Genomic DNA, 9,792 nt, shown 5'->3' with positions numbered 1-9,792 from the left:
TGAACTTCAAATCTGTCTTCATCTTCTTCCAAAGTGTTCTCCAAAAATAGCCAACAAACTTAGTGTCTTTGTCTGAAACTATGCTCTTGGGTAATCCATGCAATCTCACCACTTCTTTGAAACATAGGTCTGCTACATGCAATGCATCTAATGTCTTCTTACAAGGTAAGAAATGAGCCATCTTCAAGAATCTATCCACTACCACAACTATAGAATCATTCCCTCTCGGTGTCTTAGGCAATCCAAGTACAAAATCCATGCTTATATCCTCCCAAGGTCTTACCGGTACTGTCAAAGGTTTATACAATCCCACATTCTGACTACTACCTTTTGCAACTTGACAAACTCTACAACTCTGCACATATCTCTTAACATCCCTATGAATCTGGGGCCAAAAGTATTTCTCACTCGCCAATGCTACTATTTTGTCAATGCCAAAATGTCCAGCTAGTCCTCCACTATGTTTCTCCTTGATCAGATTCTCCCTCATAGAACTCTTAGGTATGCACAACTGAACTCCTCTTAATAACATCTCATCCTGAATGAAGTAATCCAACCATTTTCTTCTGTCTACCATAACCAGTTCTCTACATGCTTTCCAAGGTTCTGTAAAATCTAGGTCTTTATCATACAAGGTCTTCAAATCTTCAAATATTGTCACTCTCATCTCTGTCAAATCCTAATACTATCACTCTCATCTCTGTCAGAAAATTCCTTCTCCTACTCAATGCATCAACAACTTTGTTAGATTTACCTCTTCTATGCTTTAATACAAAGGTGTAACTCTGCAAGAATTCCATCCCTCTCATATGTCTTTGATTCAACTTACTTTGACTGTTCAAATATGGCAAAGGTTGATGATCTCTATACAACACAAACTCCCTAGGCAACAAGTAATGTATCCACTTCTTCAAGACTTGAACTATGGCATAAAACTCCTCATCATACATTGAATATCTCCTTCAGGCATCATTCAATTTCTCACTAAAATAGGCTACTGCTCTTCCTTCTTGACTCAAGACTGCTCCTATTGTTGTTCCACTTGCATCACAATCCACTTGAAATGCTTTATTGAAATCCGATAAAGTTAACACAAGCTGCACAGTCACTTTCTGCTTCAACAATTCAAAACTTTTGTTTGCTCTAGTGGTCCACTTGAATTCCTTTCGATCTCGTCTCATGGTCTCAATCATAGGATTACAAACTGAACTGGAATTTCTGATAAACTTTTGGTAAAAACAAGTCAATCCATGAAATGATCTTACCTCTCCAATGCTTTCCGATGTAGGCCATTCAATAATTGCTTTCACTTTCTTAGGGTCCATCTTCAAACCATCCTCAGATATCAAAAATCCTAAATAGACCAACTCATCCTTCATGAAAGTACACTTCTTGATATTGGTCAACAACTTCTCTTCTCTCAATCTCTACAAAACTTGTCTTAATTGCAACAAATGCTCATCTTTTGTCCTACCTGAAAATCAGAATGTCATCCAAATACACAATAAAAAACTTACCCAAGAATTTGTACAATACCTCATACATCAGCCTCGTGAAAGTACTCGGTGCATTAGTCAATCCAAAAGGCATCACCAACCATTCATATAGTCCTTCATTTATCTTAAATGTTGTCTTCCACTCATCACCTTCTCTGATCTTGATCTGATGATATCCACTCATCAAATCTATCTTTGTAAAGTATTTGGCTCCACTCAAGTAGTCCATTATGTCATCCATCCTAGGCAAAGGAAACTGGTATTTCACTGTGATCTTGTTTATTGCTCTTGAATTAGTACACATCCTCCATTCTCCATTCTTCTTAGGTGCTAATACTGCTAGTACTGCACAAGGGCTCAGACTCTCCCTGACGAAACCTTTCTTCAACAACTCCTGCACTTGTCTATTCAATTCTTCATTCTCTGTCGGTGTCAACCATTGTGCAGCTTTGTTAGGCAAACTAGCTCCGGGAACCAAGTCCATGCAATGACTAATACTTCTCATAGGTGGCAATCCATCGAGTACATTATCTGAAATGATGTCCTCATATTCTGTCAGCAAATTTTTTATTTCTTCTAGGTGTTCTCCTTCTGGTTCTGGTCTCTCAGTCTTCTTAGGAATTAAGGAAAATCACACATTGTCATGTCTCAGCCTGTCCATGAATTTTCTTCCATCTCTAAACGGATTCTAGCATTTGTACAAACTTCATTTTTCAAGGTTCCTCCAAAGGAAACAAGGTTTGCTTCATCCCATTGGCCACAATAGTGTATGTATTCTTCCTCCCATCATGTATTGCCTATCTATCAAACTGCCAAGGTCTACCCAACAAAAGATTACAAATATCCATAGGCATAATATCACACAAGACTTCATCATGATAATTCCCAATTTTCAATTTCACCAAACATTGTTCACTTACTAACAACTTATGTTCATCCTGAATCCATGCTATCTGATAAGGCTTAGGGTGTTTCAATCTCTCTAATTTCAACTTATTCACCATCTCTTCTAAAACAATATTATTTGAACTATCACTATCAATAACAACTTTACAACACTTACCGGATACCTTACATCTGGTCTTGAACAGATTCTTCCTCTGCAAGGGCTCTTCATTTCCTTCGGTATGACACAAAGCTCTCCTCGTCATCAATAGTTCTCCATCTTCCAGTTTATTGTCTGATCTGATGGGGTTTTCTTCCACCACTGTTTCTCTTCTGGTAGTTTATGCCTTCTTATACTCAAATGCATGATGTACTTCTCCTCCAAACTTAAATAAGGTTCCTCTTAATGTCCTCTTTTCTTGTCTCCCAAAGTTCTCATTCTGGTAACATCCGGTTCTCTCCTCCTGCAGAAATTTTTATCATCCTTCCAGTATGAATTACCTTCTTTTCTCACTTCCTTGTCCTTGTTCTAATCAATACTGGTTCCTCTTCCTCCGGTATATCCTCTTCCTCCTTGAAATATTCCTCCGGTAAACCTTCCACCTCTACCTCTTTATCTCTACTCATGTCTTTTGTTTAACTTCTCTTTTGCCTTTAGGACATATTGGTAAGCCTCTTCAATACTCTCCAATCTGATCATACTCAATTCATCTTGTATAGACATCCGCAATCCATTCAAAAATCTTGCAACTTGTTCAACTTCATCATCAACATGTCTGGATCTGATATTCAACTTGTAAGATTCTTTGGTGTACTCATTCGAACTAGATTCCTTCTGTCTCAAATTTTGCAACTTCTGAAACATATCCACTTGATAATTCGTCAGTACAAGCTTTGATTTCAACTTAGCAATTATCTGATCCCATTTCTTAATCTTTTTTTTACCTCTTCTCTGTCTATCAACCTGGAAATTCTCCCACCAAAGAGATGCATGACCTTTCAACCGAGTACAAGCATATTTCACCTTCCTCTCTTCTGTAGTGTTTTCAAAATCAAAATACTTCTCCATCTCCGAGATCTAATCCATCAATTCATCCAAATCTAACCTCACATCATATTCTGGTGGGGTAAAATGAGGTTTAATATTCACCCTACTCAAAACCCTCAAAAACCTTTCCTCATTCGGATCAACCACCGATAGGTTTGCTTGTTTTGTCAGGGCTTCTTCTCCTTCATATTCACTTGCATCTTCAATATGTCGGCCTCTTCTTTGGGTTGTATCCACAGCTTCTAACAAGGCTTCTATTCCTCACAACATCTCTATCACAGCAGGGTCTTCATTCCCACACGCTCCACCATTCCTACCTCCTCTTCACGCTATTGTTCATACTAGTCCTTTGTAGTTGCAGGTCAGATCCGCAATCTGCCATCCTACAACAAAATTTTAGGACACGCAACGTCCAGAATGAAAGTTTGCTCTTATACCACTTGAAGTAGTCACTGGTGAGGAGGGATCTGAAAGAGATCAATCTAGACCAGTCAGCAAGAGTAAACACAACGGAAACACAAAGATATGATGGAGGCAATGCATAACAGATTGATTTATTGCATGAAATTCAATTACATCCAACCGGTAACAACCGGGTTACAACATACCGGCTCATAGGCCTGGTAGAATAGGTCACAATTGGGACCTTGAACCTTATGATCTATCTTCTACGCACAATCTAGCTACTTGATTCTTTGATTGATTCTAATTGATTACAAATATATATATATATATATATATATATATATATATATATATATATATATATATATATATATATATATATATATATATCGAGCCAAAGGATCGAGTCAGCCCAAAAGGGATCAAAACCTAAAGAACAAGACCTAACGTGCAAAATAAACAAGGTCGGCCTCCGTCAAGAGATTCCTCTAGAAAATCCAAAGGATGAAACGTAGATCATAGGGAAAGGTCAACCACACACCAAGGAACATCGAAATCAACGCCCAAGGCTCTGCAAGCTTCAGAATGGGTTCTGGTAGATCACTATAATAGGTCCAAGCAACTGGTAACAAAGGACCAACCAGTAATAGGAACCTGTCATGGAAACCGGTAGTGATATCTTACCGAAAAATGATCCAAATGCGATGTGGTCTGAAAGAAAGAAATATGATCAAATCTTCAAGTAGAATCCAACTCCACAGGATTCGATGAGTGAAAACCAAGACACACAGAAAGGAAAATGGCAATTGCAAATAGAAAACAAAACAGAAAGGAAAATGTTTTTGGCTGATGCAAGATTGCAATAAACCAAGGATGCTCATGCATCATTGGATCTACTCCTAATTGGATTCCAGAGGAGTGGAAGAAAATTAAGCATGGTGAGATCACCACGTATCTTGGCATTCCCTTTGGGGTAGGGGTCTCTCTTTCTGATGTGTGGGGCTTCTTACCAGACTAAAAAATAAGCTATTCAACTGGAGTAATAAATTTTTATCCTTGGCTGGAAGAGTTCAAGTGACAAATATAAATTTTATTGCCTCCCATGTGTATTTTTCCTCTTGTTGGATGTCATCTAAGAAAAAGTATGAAGATTTGAATAAATTAATCAAAAAAATTCTTTGGGCGAAATGGGATGGGAATACTAGTTTTATTCTTGCTTCGTGGTCACATTGCATCCAACTGAGGCATAAGGGTGGGTTGTGAATCATTCATCCTAAAACTCAAGGTCTATGTCTTGTGGCTAAATGGATTATTAGAGCTGCTAAAGGGGATGAACCATGGAAAATTTTAGTTCAAAATCGAATTTGGCAAGCTGCTGCAAATAAAAAATGGCAATTTGTCAATTGGTCTAATAAAATCATTATGGTTCCTTTCTTCAAAATCAAGGCCTCCTTTCCCCTTCAGTCCATTTGGAGGGCTTGGCAACATGCTTGTCAATTTCTTTAGTGGAATGACTTCTCCTTGCAACATGGTTTCATATTTTCTTCATCCTCAATATGGTGGAATAAACTTGTTAAATACCATGACCAGTTGTTAGCTATTTGTTTTCCTAAACAAGCCTTTTATTTGTATAAGAAAGGTATTCGATATTTTAAAGAAATTTGGAATTTTAATAACTTTGAATGGCCCTCGTGGATAAATATCAAGATATAGTATGGATTGAATGAAAAGTATAAAGCAATTCTTATTTTTGTGTAGTCATTAGTTCCAGATCTTTCTATTAAAATTTGTACTTCTGAAAAATGTAATTTCTTGAAATACTGGAAGTGATTTGCCTCGTCGCACCTCAATCATCCTCCAATTAAGAGAATATATCTTCTCTCTTTACTTCCTTGGGAAATCCTTCCTTGTCTTAATCGGAAATGGGAGTGCAAATTTAGTGCTAAAAGATAGATCAGAATGAGTGCACAAATATGGAAATCTAAAACTAATGCTGAAACTCAATTGTTGGCCTGGAAAGTCTTACATTTTAAGTTGCCCATGGGAGACATATGAAAATGTATTACAATTCATCCAGTTATGTGTCCTTTTTGCGGGGGTATTGAATCTATGAAGAATATTTTTTGGGGATGCCCCTTCATTAAATTACAATGGAATGTTGTCTTTAATAATTTCTCTGCTATTTTTCACCATAAGTGGAATTGGAAAGAAGCTCTTTTTGGCTTTGGTTTGCATAATGATGTCATAATTGATTCTGTTAGACAAATTATTTCGAGACACATTTGGAAAGCCAGGTGTTCTACAGTGTTCTCACACAATTATTTTCAGGAAACTGATATTCTAATGCTTTACTCTAACATAGTTTTTCAGGTTGCTTTTTTGTTGTCACAACTTGCAGATGTATCTAAAAAGAATGCTTCAGTCAGGGACAACTTCAACTAATTCAAGATCAAGTTAATCAACTTCAGCTTAGTTGCAATGTGAACTTGTGCAAAGTGTTTCACCATGTCTCTTCCTTGTAATTACTCTTAGTGTGTAAGTGTCCTATTATGGCTTTTTTTAGCACTGCCTCGTGCTGGCCTATTGTATTGTTTCTTAAATTGTAGGGTCCTTCTAGTTCTTATGTGTTCCAGTGTAATGTATTCTTTCTTTCAGCTACATTTGAGGTAGTTGTTATTCTTTGTAACTCCACTTTGTTTCAATATAAAAACAAAGTAATTGTCATATTAATTGAACTCACCAACTCACAAGTCAAAATAATTGTGATGGTCATCATAATAATTTTTAATGTCACTTCAAAAAGATATGATAGGATGAAAAATCATAACAATTATATAAATTTTAAAATATATATAATTAATTTTTATTCCTTTTGAAAAAAAAAACTAACTAATTTTGTTTTTATTTGAATAAATTACTACACAATCCCTACAATGACATAAACTGAAAAATAAAATTTCATTGGCATCTATGATCGGTCAAATCAATCGTTTCAAGCGTGGTCTAGGTAAGATTCATGTTCAGCTACTATGAATTGAAGAAAATAAAACAAACTAGGGTAAGAGTACCAATAGATAACATAGTTCTAATAACCATCACCTTATTGCCATGTTGACCCCCCAAAACATAAAAAAAAATTGTCAGTACATAAATATAAAAATACCAATAAATATTTATTTTAACACCTACACATGTTCACAAATGAATTAGTAGTTAACAACAAAAAAGTTCAAAAAATAAACAACTACTGATATATTTCCTATTTTAATACAAAACAACTTGCACAAACAATAAACATTTTTATTTTTTTAAAACTTAAAGTTTACATTTGCCACTTTATGCAAGTGGCTAAAAAGTACAAATGTACTCCAATTACAATTACATATGCATAGATATTGGTGCATTACATGACATAAAAACAATCAACTTTAGACTTCTTAGACACTCAAGTGTACATTCTTCCAAATATCACTTCACAGTTTCATGCATTAAATGGATCTGCATTTGGTACCTGCATTTGCAACAACTGGTGTAAGGATCCCCAATAACCAAGAATTTGCATAAAATCAAATTAAAAAAACCAAGTTTCATTCAAAGCATAGATGAAAACTGAACAATTCAAAGCAATGGAGGACTGCATATTTAATATGACATGACCGACTGTTTCCCACAAAAATTCAAATTTGAAAATAGCTAGCTACCACAATCGAATGCATTGCACATTTGAATAATATTATAAGACATAATTTTCCGTGTCACTTTCATTACAATCCAATTCATTGCATATTCCTGAGCTCTACAAACACCCTCTTCACATTCCTTATTCAATGGCGCACATTTAGGTTGGTACACACAGAATAACTAAATTCCCTCTACAGTCAATGATAAATGCTATAAATCTTTCAATTGAAATTATACTATTTTCAATAAACCAACATTTCTTTCAATATAGTCACTGTAAATAATATTAATAGCCATATTGGATATCCAGTGATGGTTTAGCTCCTTTGTAGCTGCATTATGCTTTGTCTATTGATGATTTCTTTGTATGCGGTTTACAGCTTCATTTCAATGTTGTCTTATAGTTTAATGTGCCTATATGGTTATTGTCCATTAATAGTGTGAACTTTACTCCAATTTCTTTCTTCATTATAGTGTGAACTTGACTCCACTTTATTTGCTTCATTTTGCGATATAGGTTTCATTTCAATGCTTTGTTACAATTTAATAATGTCGAAATTCTTACAATATAATAATGTCGAAATCCTCACAGAGAATGGCAAAAAAAAAATGATTATATATTTGTTTTATTTGAAACCCCTTCATTATTTATCATTTCATTTTATGGGTGCATTGTTAAATGGTGTCTCTTTGTTTATAATGCCAAAATAATTACAGAGAATGCAAAAAAAAATTGATTATTGTTCATAATTATTCGAAACCCCTTCATTATTTATCATTACAATAATCTGTATGCCTGACACTATTACTTACAGTGACTATATACTGGATATAAGGTTGTTATCCACATGTGTGTGTGTGTGTGTGTGTGTTATTGTCGACATATAACAATCTTCTCACATATACGTTATGGGCCACTTGGCATGAGTTACCGCCAACTACATTGCCCTAAAAACTTTGGGAAATGAAGATTTTTTGAGGTATTTTCATTGTTTGCTCTGCCTTCATTTTTTTAATATACTTACTATAAATAATATTATCAAGCATACAATATATTACTTCCAATAAATTTCATATGAGAAATACAACAACATCATTCAATTATTAGTCATTTGAGAAATAAATCTGCATCTTAATACTATATCAGCAATATCTAGTTTTTAATCACATCACAGTTACATCTTTCACTCATGCATCTCGTGCTTCTAGCTTCTCTCCTTGTTATATAATGTTTCAAGTTTTGTACCTGTGTGTGTGTGTGCGCATGCGCGCACACAACACCATTTTATTTTGTTGAAACATGTTCAATGATGTAATTGTTCACTATCTAATAGAATATCAACAATATCCAATTTTCAATCACATCACAGTTACATACTTAACTCCTGCATGGTTGTTTCGAGTTCTCTGGCTACATGGTTATTGTCTATATTACTAGAGGTATATAGAAATAGAGACATAGTACCATTTAATTTTGTTCAAAGATGTTCAATGATGGATTTGTACTCATTGGTACCCACAAAAATTGATTTGTTTTTCATCATTTATCTCAATGGCATTGAGGGTTTCATTTCAATGATCTGTCTCTGTATATATATTTATATAGGCATGCATAGTTTTGTAGGTTCACTGAACATAATGGCACTAAGTAGAAAGGGAAATAGATGTGTTAGATGACAAACAGTTAGAGTCACTTGTGGGGTGCACTTCACTGATGAAGATAGTTTTGTCCAAAATGAAGACCCAGTGACTCTTGTTGTAGATGACCATTCACCTAACAATGCAACTGATGTGGAAACTATTATTGTATGTATGACCATTCTACTACATCTTGTAATCATATTCTAGAAACACCACAAGTACAGGTGGCCTCAAAGGTTCTCAAACCAAAATGGAGTATATCTGACATGAAAGAAGCAATATCATGCAAAAAAGACAAACACACGTCTCTTAGAGGCACATCGATCAAGTATGGTATTCCCATTGCCTCTTTGAGGGCATGGCTGATGGGAGCCACAACCACGAGTGTAAGGGGTCCACACACCATTTTATCAGCAAAGGAGGAGGATGAAGTTGTCCAATGGTGCAAAGACATGGTTGAAATTGGTCACGGTCTCCAAATCAGTCAACTTCAATCAACCGTTGCCTAAATCACCGAGAATAGGCCTAATCCATTCAAAAATGGGATGCTAGGGAGGTCATGGTGGGCAGGTTTTAGATGAAGGCACCCTAATTTTATGATGAGAACAGTAGGAGTGGACTTTGATAGGGCTATTA

The sequence above is a fragment of the Cryptomeria japonica genome, chromosome 3 (assembly GCF_030272615.1).
Source record: "Cryptomeria japonica chromosome 3, Sugi_1.0, whole genome shotgun sequence".
NCBI lineage: Eukaryota > Viridiplantae > Streptophyta > Pinopsida > Cupressales > Cupressaceae > Cryptomeria > Cryptomeria japonica.
Note: the sequence above shows the minus strand (reverse complement) of the source record.